The 13,022-nt window shown below is 43.5% G+C and overlaps 1 long non-coding RNA gene across 2 annotated transcripts; it reads left to right on the top strand.

Annotated features, from left to right (window-relative positions):
• Positions 1 to 5,880: 5,880 nt before the first annotated feature.
• On the top strand, positions 5,881 to 11,733 carry LOC131504044 (uncharacterized). 2 transcript variants are annotated; one of them, XR_009257743.1, is made up of 4 exons: positions 5,890 to 6,405; positions 6,711 to 7,120; positions 7,665 to 8,416; positions 11,514 to 11,733. It is a non-coding gene; the product is annotated as an uncharacterized LOC131504044 (long non-coding RNA). The 2 variants fall into 2 exon arrangements; XR_009257742.1 differs by having other exon boundaries at positions 5,881 to 6,405; positions 6,711 to 8,416.
• Positions 11,734 to 13,022: the final 1,289 nt, after the last annotated feature.

Here is a 13,022-nt window from a genome sequence, read left to right as displayed (position 1 = left end):
GAATAAAAATACCTAGGAATAAACTTAACCAAGGAGGTAAAAGACCTGTACTCCAAAAACTATAAAATGTTGATGGAAGAAGTTGAAGATGACACAAATAAATGGGAAAAAATTCCATGCTCATGGACTGGAAGAACAAATATTGTTAAAATGTCTCTAGTACTCAGAGAAATCTACAGATTTAATGTAATCCTTATCAAAACACCAACAACATTTTTCACAGAACTAGAACAAATAATCCTAAAATTTGTATGGAACCCAAAAGACCCCAAATACCCAAAGCAATTTTGAAAAAGAATAAAATTGGAGGTATTGCAATCCCAGATTTCAAGATATACTACAAAGCTATAGTAACCAAAATAGTATGGTACTGGAATAAAAATAGACACATAGAGCAATATAACAGGATAGAGAGTCTAGAAATAAACTTATGCTTTACTTATGGTCAAGTAATCTACAACAAAGAAGGCAAGAATATACAAGGGAAAAAAACAGTCTCTTCAATAAATGGTGTTGGGAAAATTGGACAGTTACATGCAAAAGAATGAAACTGGACCACTTTCTTATACCATGTACAAAAATAAACTCAAAATGGATTAAAGGCCTAAGTGTGAGACTTGAAACCATAAAATTCCTAGAAGAAAACATAGGCAGTGACCCCCTTGACATCAGATGTAGAAATATTTTTCTAGATATGTCTCCTTTAGCAAGGGAAACAAAAGCAAAATTAAACTATTGGGACTGCACCAAAATAAAAAGCTTTTACGCAGTGAAGGAAATCATCAACAAAACAAAATGACAATCTACTGAATGGGAGAAAATATTTTGCAAATTATGTATCCAATAAGGAGCTTAATATTGATAATATATAAAGAACTTATACAACTCAACATCAAAAAGCCATATAGTCAAATTAAAAAATGGGCAGAGGATATGAATAGTCATTTTCCCAAAGATGGCCAACAGACACATGAGAAGATACTCAACATCATTCACTATCAGGGAAATGCAAATCAAAACCAAAATGAGATATCACCTCACACTCGTCAGAATGGCTAAAATGAAAAACACAAGAACTAACAAGCGTTGGTGAGGGAGGATGTGGAGAAAAAGGAACCCTAGTGTGTGGTGATGGAAATGTAAGCTGGTACAGCTACTGTGGAAAACAGCATTGAAATTCCTCAAAATTTAAAAATAGAACTACCAATATGATCTAATAATTCCACTATTGGGTATTTACTCAAAGAAAACAAAAGCACTGATTTGAAAAGATACGCACCCTATGTTTATTGCAGTACTATTTATAATAGCCAAATTATGGAAGCAGCCCAAGTGTCCATCCACAGAGGAATGGAGAAAGAAGATGTGGTACAGGGGTGCCTGGGTGGTTCATCGGTTGAACATTTGACTCTTGCTTTCGGCTCAGGTCATAATCTCAGGGTCATGGGATTGAGCCCTGTGTGTGGCTCTGTGCTGAGCACTGAATGTGGAGCCTGCTTAGGATTCTCTGCCTCTACCCCTCTCCCTGACTCTTGCGCTTTCTCTCTCTCTCTCTAAAAAAAAAAAAAAAAAAAAAAAAAAAAAAAAAAATATATATATATATATATATATATATATACACACTCAGCCTTAAAAAGAACAAAATCTTGCCATTTGCAAAAACATGGGATAGAGCTACAGGATATAATGCTAAGTGCAATAAATCAGAGGAAGACAAATACCATATGATTTCACTCATATGTGGAATTTAGGAAACAAAACAAACAGAAAAAGAAAGACTCTTTTTTTAAAAAAATTCTTTAATTTTTTATTTATTTTTTAGAGAGATAGATCACAACCACGGAGGGGCAGAGAGAGCAGGAGACATAGAATCTGAAGCAGGCTCCAGGCTCTGAGCTGTTAGCACAGAGCCCGACACAGGGCTTGAACTCACAGACTGTGAGATCATGACCTGAGCTAAAGTCAGATGCTTAACTGACTGAACCACCCAGGCACCCCCCAAAAACCCAGATTCTTAACTATAGAGAACAAACTGGCAATTGCTAGAGGGATGGTGGGTGGGGGGATGGGTCAAGTAGGTAAAGCGGATTGAGAGTACACTTATCGGGATGAGCACTGAGAAATGTATAGAATTGTTGAATCATTATATCGTACACCTGAAATTAACATAATACTGTACTTTAATTATACTTGAATTAAAAAAAATAGCTGGGTATAGAGCCTGAGAAACCACATTTGAGACAAATTCCCCAGATTTTCATGCAAAGGAAAAACCCCACCATCAAGCAAACAACTTGAGGTGATGACCCCCAAAGCCCTAACTGCAGTAAGAGTGACTCAGCTGAAGCAGGCAAGTCCTTTGTTCATGGTGGTCTTTCAATGGTAGTGTCCCTGTTTGTAGGAAAGAGCGTTCCACCTGATTTGGGAAACAAAGGAAAACACTGCTTCCCTAGTATGGGTCTTTGGCTCCTTCTGTTCCATTTTTTTTCCTTCTGCTCTGTTAGGTGATCTCAGCTCTCATATGGATCATTTCTTCATGAAGTCTTCTGTTATTGTCTTCTCTTGGTGAAAGAGAGAACAGAGATTAGTCTGGATCTCCATAGTTCTAGGCTTTTTGCTAAGCCACCTCGGTGGGCTGAAAGAGATCATGATTGATAAAAGTCAGGTCAAAAAAGAGGATCCCAGAGGAGCATGAGATCGTTAGAGCAACCCCTCATGGGAGATAGAATAATGGCATGGTTAATGTCAGATCTATTCAGATGGGGAGGACTTATCAACTATGCAGAGGATGCTGTGAGAGGAGGATGAGGACCATCCAGAGGAGTGTGAGACCAAAGAAAAAATGGATTAAATGAAGATAGAAACAAATGGGTTTTTAATTGGGTGGGGAGGAGGATATTTACTGTTGAGATAGAGTCTCTGGAGAATCCTATCTGTAGTCAGAAGCTTCATTAGCACCCAGGACAATTAAGAGGGCTTGATTACGGAGCAGGAGCCTCAACAGCCAGAGCTTAGAGCCTGAGGCACTGCTTGCAGTCCAAGCTCCAACAAAATTGCCAGTTAATTGGCGTTACAAGCATAGAAGTAGAATATAAGGAGAGCTTCCTATCCAGGGAGGTTCTTTCCTTTGGCTGTCTAGCCAAGCCAACACCCAATGCAACGGCTCTAAAAGTGTACACTCTGGCCTTTGCTGATTTTAATAGCCATCTGCAGTCTTCTGGTACCTTTCTGCCCAAACTGCCAACCAACCACCTTAAAAAATCTACAATACTACTGCTTGTTCAATCCTCTATATACAAGTACAATATCTTTCACCTCCTCCCCTCCATTTTCGAGGACTGATATAAAGTCATCCCTCATTCTCTTAACCAAAGCAGATTTTATGGCCTTTTCCTCTGATAAAAAATTAAAGTTTTAGATATTTCTTCTTCTTCTTTGAGTCCTCTCCAGTTTTTAAATTTTCACACTCTTCAAAAAAATACTAAAACATAAATGTAATATTCTACTTAATGATGACTAATGAATCCAGTAAAAGGTTTTATCCCCCTGACTTCTGATATTCTTCTTGATATACTCCAATACCATTGTCCTTTTCCTCACAGTGGACTATATTGATGTTTCATTTAAATTGAGGTCAGTTTTGACCTTCTAATGTCTCACTTCCCACTACCACTTCTGCCTGTGGGATGCTTTTGTGTTTGCTTTGTTTTTTTGTTTGCATGGATGTTATTCTTATACTTGTTGGTTTTACATTTCATTTTGGCTGCCTAAGGTCACTTTACAATTAATCTCCTTTAAGATAGTGGCGGTCACCCATTTTGATGATGACCTGCACATCTGATGACATTCTTTTATTCTTTTATTCAGGTCACCAATACACCGAACGTGACAGGGCTCAGGAGGAATCTTGACTGATTTGCTGGAGGGAGGTTGCCACAAAGCCCCTGGATGTGGTCCAAGAATGTTACCTTTCTATAGAGCATGGTAAAATCTGGCCCTTGGGTATTTGGGGCGTAACCCATGCTCCGCATGTGAGTGGTGTTTAGTGATGTTGCCACTGAGCTTGTCAAGGGATGCTCAAGTGTGGCAGGGGAGGGACTTATCTGACCCACCTTGTCTCTCCGTTCTAACTGAGGTTGAAGCCTGAGACTGAGGAGCATGTCCTGGAGTAACCATCTGTCTCTCTGGCTCTGCTGCTAGACTGTTGGTACCACATGTTTGATCCTGAGTGCCTCCACACGTGCAGCAAAATGATTTTTAAAAAGCGAAGGCAGAAAGACGAGGGAAAATCACTTTTGAAAGTTGTGCCTTACTCTACCCTGCTCCACATCTAGCTATGCCGTGCTATTGCATTGTGAAATGTCTCAAACACATTTCTGAACTCTCTTCTCCAGTAACAATGGGACCTGTCATTGTGTTGGAAAAAGACATTTTTTTAAAAATGTTTATTCATTTTTGAGAGAGAGAGTATGAGCAGGGGAGGGGCAGAGAGAGAGAGAGAAGGATAGAGGATCTGAAATATAGAGGATCTGAGCTGATAGTAGCAAGCCTGGTGGGGGGCTTGAACTTGTGAACAATGAGATCATGACCCGAGCCAAAGTCAGATGCTCAACCGACTGAGCCACCCAGGTGCCCTTAAACATTAACTCATTTAAACCTCCTACTAACTTTGAGGAAGTGTTATTATTGCATCTAGTTTATCAGAAAAGAAGCTGAAGATTACGGAGGCCAAATAATGTATTTGCTCAGGTGCTCAGGTTTTGAGGGTGCCACAGGAAATTGCACCCAGACTACTTACCTCTAAATACTAAGGAACATCCCCTGCCCAGAAGATAATGTCTTCCTTTAATGATGACTGCCAATTTTTTAAGTACTCTTTGTATACATGCTATTGAATTCTATCAACTGAAAGTAGATTCGGATTTTTAAAATATTCTTTATATTTAATCTGATAGAATATTAATACCGGAATTACACCAAAACCATCTTCACAAACTCTCCCATTTTAAGATGAAAGAATATAGGTCTGATTTTTTTTTCCAGTGGCAAATAATGGGGTTTTTTGGGATAATATATTAGAAATTCTTGATTATAAAAATAGCATAGTAGATGATCAGCAATCACATACGGTCCTTTAATATTTGTATTTAATGTTCGATTACAAATAGTATTGCCAGCTCTAAGCTCAGCTGATCCCCCTAATGATGAGGTGACTTTATGAGTCAGTTTGCTTAAGGCTCAGAGCCAGTGGGTGGTGGTCGCATTACCAGGGTATTTAGACAGAGAGACTCAGAGCCCGGCTCCCTGATACTTTGTCTCTTCATCACTTATGCCGGAGTTACTCCTATCCTAGCAACAACAGCCATTAGTGACCAGGCCACATCCCAAATGGCTGTGTTTTAGAATCGGCATCTGTTCATCCTTTGAGTCCCTCTCTCACTCAAGATTGTCGCTGAAACCAGAGGAAAAGGAACAGAGAGACCTATTCACAAGGGCAGAAGTAGGCCTAGTTAGGGTAACCAACTTCAGTGAGGAGGACTTAAAACAAAGCTTTTCAAACATAAGAAGTGATGTTCATGCAGGAATTTAGGGGAGGACCAGATGCTAGCTATGGATCTTGAGAAGAGAAAAGACTTCTGGGAAGAAAGGAGAGAGCCTGTGTTGAGGATGTGAGATGTGTTGGTTTTGAAGCTACTGTCTGTTGGGGCGCCTGGGTGGCTGTTGGCTCATCTGACTTCAGCTCAGGTCATGATCTCAGGATTCATAAGTTTGAGCCCCGTGTCAGGCTCTGTGCTGACAACTTGGAGACTGGAGCCTGCTTCAGATTCTGTGTCTCCCTCTCTCTGCCCCTCCCCTGCTCACATGCTCTCTTTCTCTCTCTCTCTCTCTCAAAAGTAAATAAACATACAATGAATTTGAAGCTACTGTATGTCAGCTTCAAACACTGATTTCCTGAGTACCTACAAACCAGCTCTCTCCCATTTGAGTCTGCTAATGGGAGCACTAGAAGGCAGGAAAATGAGAAGGATTTGCTTCTTTCTGTTTGCTCACTGTTCCTTTTCTACATCACTTCAGCAATAGTGCTTCATCTTGGCAGTTGTTTCCAGTAGTTACAGTTGGCCCCAGATTCTAGTGTTTTCCTCCTATTCCCAGAAGGATTTTCAGTGTGCCCCTTCAGAGATATCCGCGTCAGCAGCCCTGTGCCTCCTGTTCTGAGTCCTGGCGGCAAACGGGTGCCTCTTCAGAGCTCTTGCAGCAGTGTGGTGATGTACCCTCTGGATCTCAGCGCTGCAAGGGTTTTGTTTAGACTCTGGAGGTTCTACCAAAGGTGGACTTCCCCTTCTCCTCAGCTGCGAGCTTTGCAGGGTCCCTCCTTCGAATTCCTGAGGAGCCAGCCTCAGCCAGGTACTGAGCCTCCTCCCAAAGGTTTGGGTCCTGATTCTGGGGGCTTTGTCCCCTCTGATTGCCTGAGGTAACAGCAATGGCTAGACGGCAGCTTCACCTCACAGCTCCAGGTTCCAGCTTCACGGGGCCTCTCTTCCAAGCGTCCAGACTTTACAATCCCTTTATATATATTCTTTCTGGTTTTCCGGCCCTAGGTATGGGAGCTATTTCCTGCTCTTTCTAGCTATGTTAATTTGGTGTTGGCTTTTTGAATGTTGAGCCTCCAATATCTGTTGAATTCATTCCACGTGGTTTCTGTTTCCCAGAGAGCTGCTCATCTCAGTAGTCAATGCCTGGGCCAAAGCTGTGCGACTCGAAGAATGATCACCTGAGCTCCTCCCATCGGATCGTTTAGCTATCTCCTACTTTCTTACGTAGGAAAAGGAGCATCCTCAGGAAACCTCATCCACCACATGGTTTTCCAAGATAGCTATCACTGGGGGAGAACAAAACCACGCTATTTCTGCAGGAGAACAGACAATGACAATCCACGTTCTATTTTTGACAGTCCAGAGTGCTACATGTGTGGTCAGTCTCGAAGTGACTATTATACAGCACTGGGCGAGTGGGGATGCCTGTGTGCCCTCTCTGGGTCTGGGTACTTCTATGAGTGCTCCAGGATCACTGTCCTTGACTTGAGCTCTCAGGGCTGGGGCATTGACCCTAAGCTGGAAAGGTAAGCCAGCAGGCCCTCTTTGGTGATGGGTGAGAGCGTGTCCATCTAGGCTGCCAAATTCTGAGATTCAACAAGGGCTTGGTCTTAATGTTACATCTGCTGGCCCATAAATGCTCACGCCCCAGCTTTGGGGCAGTGGTTGGTCAGACTCCCACTCCCTCCCAGCCCCCATCCTTTAACATAGGAACTTCTGCAGAGAAATAGCTCTCTTGTGATGGCACTCAGGTCCCCTTGGAGTTCCACTTCCCGACCAACCCATCAAGGATTCTGAGGATCCCATCTTTCTTTTGGCATTTCATTGAAGAGACAAGGAGAAAAAAAGAAAAAAAAAGGGAGAGAGAGAGAGACAAGGAGAACTAGCCACTTTCATGTCCAGTGTGCAAATGCTCCTAAAACTGTAGCTGCAAAGGGTAAAAAGGGAAAAGGTGGGCAGAAGAGAGCAAAGAACAGGAGTGTGAGAGAAGATGAGTTAGAGAAAGAAACAGAGGAAAGGAGTTGGAGCAGGGGTTGGGATGCTTTTAAATACAGTGTCGCCTCTTTTCAGATCCAAATGGCATTTTCTGCTGTCAAGGTCCACATGAGACCATCAGAAGAGCGGTATGGCTCCCCCATCCGGGAGGCCCAGGACCTGGGTCTGGCGCTTTCTTGCTTGTGTCTGTTGTGTGCAGCCTCCTGCGAACTACTGTGGTTTGGCTCTGTTCTGCCATCCTCTGTCTTTGCCTGCGGCTGCGTCTAGAAGCTAAGTGCAGAGGAGCAAAGTGACTCCCTTCAGGATGGTTTCCAGGCAGCTTCTAAACATACATCTCTTTTGCTGTCCAACTCTACTTTCTTCCTTTCCCCACTCGTGCTCCCCCAGGCTACAGGGACAACAGGGAAGACAGAGCTTCCCTGGTTTGCCTACACGTTCTCACTGTCCTGCAGCCTGATTCCAGGACTGGCCTTCTCGCTGTACCCATGGAGCTGCCTGTTGGGGACTGTGAGCTGTCACCCCTCTCAGCTGGGTTCAGAAGGCCTCAATTTATTCTCAGCCCTGCCACCATTTTCTTTGTAGTCTCAACTTCCTCTGCTGTTAAGTGGGTCCATACGTGACTCCTTTATTTCCTACCACCAAGTGCTCAAAGTGTCCCTGACTTCATCTTGGATTTCCAAGGACAAACTAAAGGAACTATTTTATGACCAGCCCTGTCCCCTTTACCACGTCCACTGTTGGGACCCAGGCCTGCCATGGACCAATGTTCTCTCTCTAGCACTCCTCCTCTGGGAAGTCCCTGTGCTCCAGGTGTCGTCAGGACTCAGGTAGAGCAGCCCAAGGTTTTCCTTGTTTCCTCCTCTGACCTGTCCTCCTCCATCTTCAAGGTTGGTTGTAGTCATTCAAAGGCATAACCTTCAGCACTCTGCTCCAGATGACAAGCGTGGTCCATCCATTCGTCATCGCTCTATAGGACCCACTGCTGGAATATGCCATGACTTATTTCCCCTTTGTCCTATTGATGGGCCCTCATGTAGCTTCTAATTTTTGACCTTAACCCACTGTGCCACAATGACTATTCTACTAAATGTCATCTGATGAAATAGTATGATTTTCCATTGGAGGCCCCTTCTAGGTCTTCTGTGGTATTTTTTTTAATGTTTATTTATTTTTGACAGAGAGAGAGAGAGAGAGAGAGCGAGCGAGCATGAGTGGGGGAGGGGCAGAGAGAGAGGGAGACAGAATCTGAAGCAGGCTCCAGGTTCTGCGCTGTCAGCACAGAGCCTGACGTGGGGCTCGAACCCACAGACCACGAGATCATGACCTGAGCTGAAGTCAGACGCTCACCTGACTGAGCCACCCAGGTGCCCCTTCTGTGGTATTTTGATATGTCTCTTACATTCTTTGAAGTCTTCCTTGGCTACGATGGTCTAGACAAAGCCCATCTTGACAATGATCTAAATGAGCGGCCCCAGGGTCAGGTGAAGGCTAAAAGCAGTGTTCACTGACCCTGTGCCAGTTTTCCCACCATCTAGCCAGCATTCCAACACCACACAATAGTGTTCTCATACTAGTACTGGAGGGGATCCAGTGGGCCCATTTAGGGGCTGCCTGATTTGTCATAGGGGCAGGGTTTTCTTTACCTTGAGTTGATTATTTGAGCACAGGAGCTGAAGTAAAAAGCTTGTACTATAGCCAGTGCAAGTTTACCTGAGCCTCATTAAAAAGCAGGATCACAAATTATGTATGCAGACTAAGTGCATTTTGCTTAGCATTGGCTAATGATAATCTAGAAGTGGAAATGGCTTCCTAACTTTCCACAGACCCCAACAGGACATAACTGACTTTTTCTGGGCCGCCCTGTAGGTTTGCAGAGACAGGGCCCAGATTCTGCTCATGAGACAGGTAGCCTTCAGAGTTGAGAGACTAACCAGGCTGCTACTTCCTGAAGCTTTCGAGGGTAAGATTGTGTTTGTTTGTTGCCTGGCTTCCGGAAGTCTCAGTTCACAGGACTAGAGTATCTGGCAGCATCCACTGAGGTTTGATCTGCAGACAGAAAATGGAAGAAACCACAATGAGAGTCTTTTAGTCTTTATCCTACTGATGGCTGGAGTGAGAGCCATGCAGTCCTAAAGACCAAGACCAAGAACACAGTGAGAGGCTGTAGAAGACAGGCTGAGTGGTGAGCAGCAGCCTGGAAGGGGAAAGCATTACCGGTAAATTCGAGGATAAGTTCCCTCCTGTGATGCAGGACTCCATGTTCACTGCCAGGAGTTGGTGATATCCTGCTCACAGCTTCTGCAGACTGGGTAGCTGAGTCCCTACCACTCTTTCCTCAGCTGCCAGTTTGCTCTCCAGACCCTTTTTTTATTTTACATTTTTTAACTTTAGAGAGTGGGGGAGGAGTAGAGGGGCAGAAGGAGACAGAGAATCCTAAGCAAGCTCCACATTCAGCACCGAACCCAATGTGGGGCTCGATCCCACGACCCTGAGATCATGACCTGAGCTGAAATCAAGAGTCAGACGCTTAACCAACTGAGCCACCCAGGTTCCCCTCCAGATCCTTCTTTTCTAAAGAAAGTGATGGCCTTCTCCCTTTTGCAGGAGAAAGAGAGGTGCTTAATCTTGAATATGCACGTTTACAAACAGCCTGTTACATTTTACAGAGAACACACCTCTTCATTAGATTTTCCTTTCTATTTAAGGAGAAGGGAAAGGGGTCAAAAAAGAGCCCAAGAATGTAAACACTTAGTTGGCCTTTAGAGATCAAATAAGTCTAGTTCCATCATCCACAGATTAGGGGACAGTGGTTTGAGGAGGCTGAGGGAGTAGCTAAGGACACACAACCATTTGGTGAGAAACTAGAGTCTGGTAGAAGAGACATGAAAGGCTCCAGTCTGGAAGGAGCCAACAGTCATGAGAGGCACTGGGTCACCTTTGTGGGGACAAGGAGTAAGCCTTCACAGAAGTCTTGTGTTCTTTTGGAGAGGTTCAGGAGAGAAAGGAATCATCAGAGAAAGCAAAAAAGAATTGGCAAAAGGATTAGCCTAAACCATGTCTACCAAATTTTTACCCAGAGATCAATATTCTCCAACGGGACTTTATATCTCATTACACTGTAGGAACATTCTAAGAATAGCATGAAAAACTTCAGCTGTTGCATTTTAAGCCATCTCTCTCTCCTGTCATCCTCTGGATTATTCATCAGACAGTGGCTTCTTCTTAAGTTTCTTGTGGCACGATAAAGGACAGCATAGAGATAAAAATGCTTTCATATGTTTCAATTCCTATTTAGAGAATTGTTGAGGCAAGTAAGTCCTCATAGTTCTCTTTTAAATTTTTTTTTTTTCAACATTTTTTATTTATTTTTGGGACAGAGAGAGACAGAGCATGAACGGGGGAGGGGCAGAGAGAGAGGGAGACACAGAATCGGAAACAGGCTCCAGGCTCCGAGCCATCAGCCCAGAGCCTGACGCGGGGCTCGAACTCACGGACCGCGAGATCGTGACCTGGCTGAAGTCGGACGCTTAACCGACTGCGCCACCCAGGCGCCCCATCTTTTAAAATATGCCTAAATAAAACTTTCTTTCTTTCTTTCTTTCTTTCTTTCTTTCTTTCTTTCTTTCTTTCTTTTAAGAAAACATTTTAAATCCATGTTTTTCAAGCTATGTTCTCAATTCATGGGTGGATTAGGAAATCAACTTAGTACAAAATTATGAAAGTTCATTGCACATGGTAAGGGTAAATATAATTTTGCAAAATTTTAACTATTTACATGTATGAACTGAATCACAGTGTAATATGTGTTTCTTATTGTGAGTTGTGGTCAAGCAAATGTAAGGAGCATGCTTCTAGAAGGATATCTGTACAGGAAACACTACTGACATGGTTCATCTGTTGCTTTTCCACTGATCCTTGTTCCAGGCTCTCTCACCATCACCCCTGAGAGGCGAATGCAAACTGCTTAAAGGGCCTGATTTTCAGTCTCTGCTGTGAATGAGATGCACACTGCGGGGCGGTTTGTAGCTGGCTTATCTGCAATGCTAAGCAAGTCTTATTCCTGGCTGTTTGTTAAAAGCATCGTGGAGAATTTAGAACTCTATGCCAAGCCCCATCCCAGATCAAATAAATCTGAATTTCTAATTTTTTTTTTTTTCAACATTTTTTATTTATTTTTGGGACAGAGAGAGACAGAGCATGAACGGGGGAGGGGCAGAGAGAGAGGGAGACACAGAATCGGAAACAGGCTCCAGGCTCCGAGCCATCGGCCCAGAGCCTGACGCGGGGCTCGAACTCACGGACCGCGAGATCGTGACCTGGCTGAAGTCGGACGCTTAACCGACTGCGCCACCCAGGCGCCCCTAAATCTGAATTTCTAATGATAAGTTTTGATATCCATTTTTAAAACCCCTCAGGTGAATATAAGTTGCAGCCAAGATTGAGAACACAAATTCCTTAACCTCACCCTTTCCTTGGCTTCGCCTTCTGTCTTTCCCGCGATAGCCGAAGATAATGCTCTGCCTCTGACAACAAATTATTCTCTCCCTTAGGGCCATGGCTGTCTTAACAATTCTTGTTTCACCTTCCTGCATCTCTGTGCATGTTTATAAAACTGGCCCATGGACTTCCTTTATCCAAAGCTAAATCATACCTAAGTCCTCTTTCACGCCTTCAAGATTCAAGTGAGTTGCATTTTGCTGTATTGAAAACTTGACATAACAAAGGCAAAGTACAAAAGAATGACAGTAGGAGGGTACACAGAGCAAGCAGTAAGGAGACAAAGAGGGGGACAGGTGGGGGTAGAGATGGACAGTGGAAGGACACAAACCGGAGTATGAGCAAATTGTGGGATGTTCATATAATAGAACAGTACTCAACCATAAAAAAGGAACTACTAACTGATAGTTCAACAACATGGATGGATTTCAAAAGTGTTATGACAAGCTAAAGAAGCAGGTTGGAAGCAATAAATACTTTGTGGTTCCCTGGATATGTAGCGGGTGGGGAGTAGGCTGATGTGATGATGGTGGACTGGTCTCAATCCTTGACTTCTTCAAAATAGCGTGTGACCTGGTCATTGTAATAGTACAACTAAGCAGAATTGCAGTCTGGTCCCAAATTTGATATGGAATGTGTTTTCCAAAGCAATTCTCATTCATTCATTTATTCATTCATTCATTCTTCTGTTGTTTCTTGTTTCCTCCATTGCTCTCCTCTCCCTGAACCCACAATTACCCATCTTAACAGGCGGTTCAGGCACACCTGAGATAGTTTTCTCCCTGTCATTGCCCCCTCTGACCTCAAAAGTTGCTGAACCTATAGGAGCCCAGGTGGAGTGTTGGAAGCCCACCTCTTCCCTTTTCCATTTTCTTGGCACTGGGTGGTTGAGAATGAACCTCTTGAGGCTCTCCTCTTGAATATTGGTCTTCAGTT

Source organism: Neofelis nebulosa, chromosome 2 (genome assembly GCF_028018385.1).
Source record: "Neofelis nebulosa isolate mNeoNeb1 chromosome 2, mNeoNeb1.pri, whole genome shotgun sequence".
In the NCBI taxonomy this organism is placed as follows: domain Eukaryota; kingdom Metazoa; phylum Chordata; class Mammalia; order Carnivora; family Felidae; genus Neofelis; species Neofelis nebulosa.
This window is presented reverse-complemented; position numbering and strand designations above follow the sequence as displayed.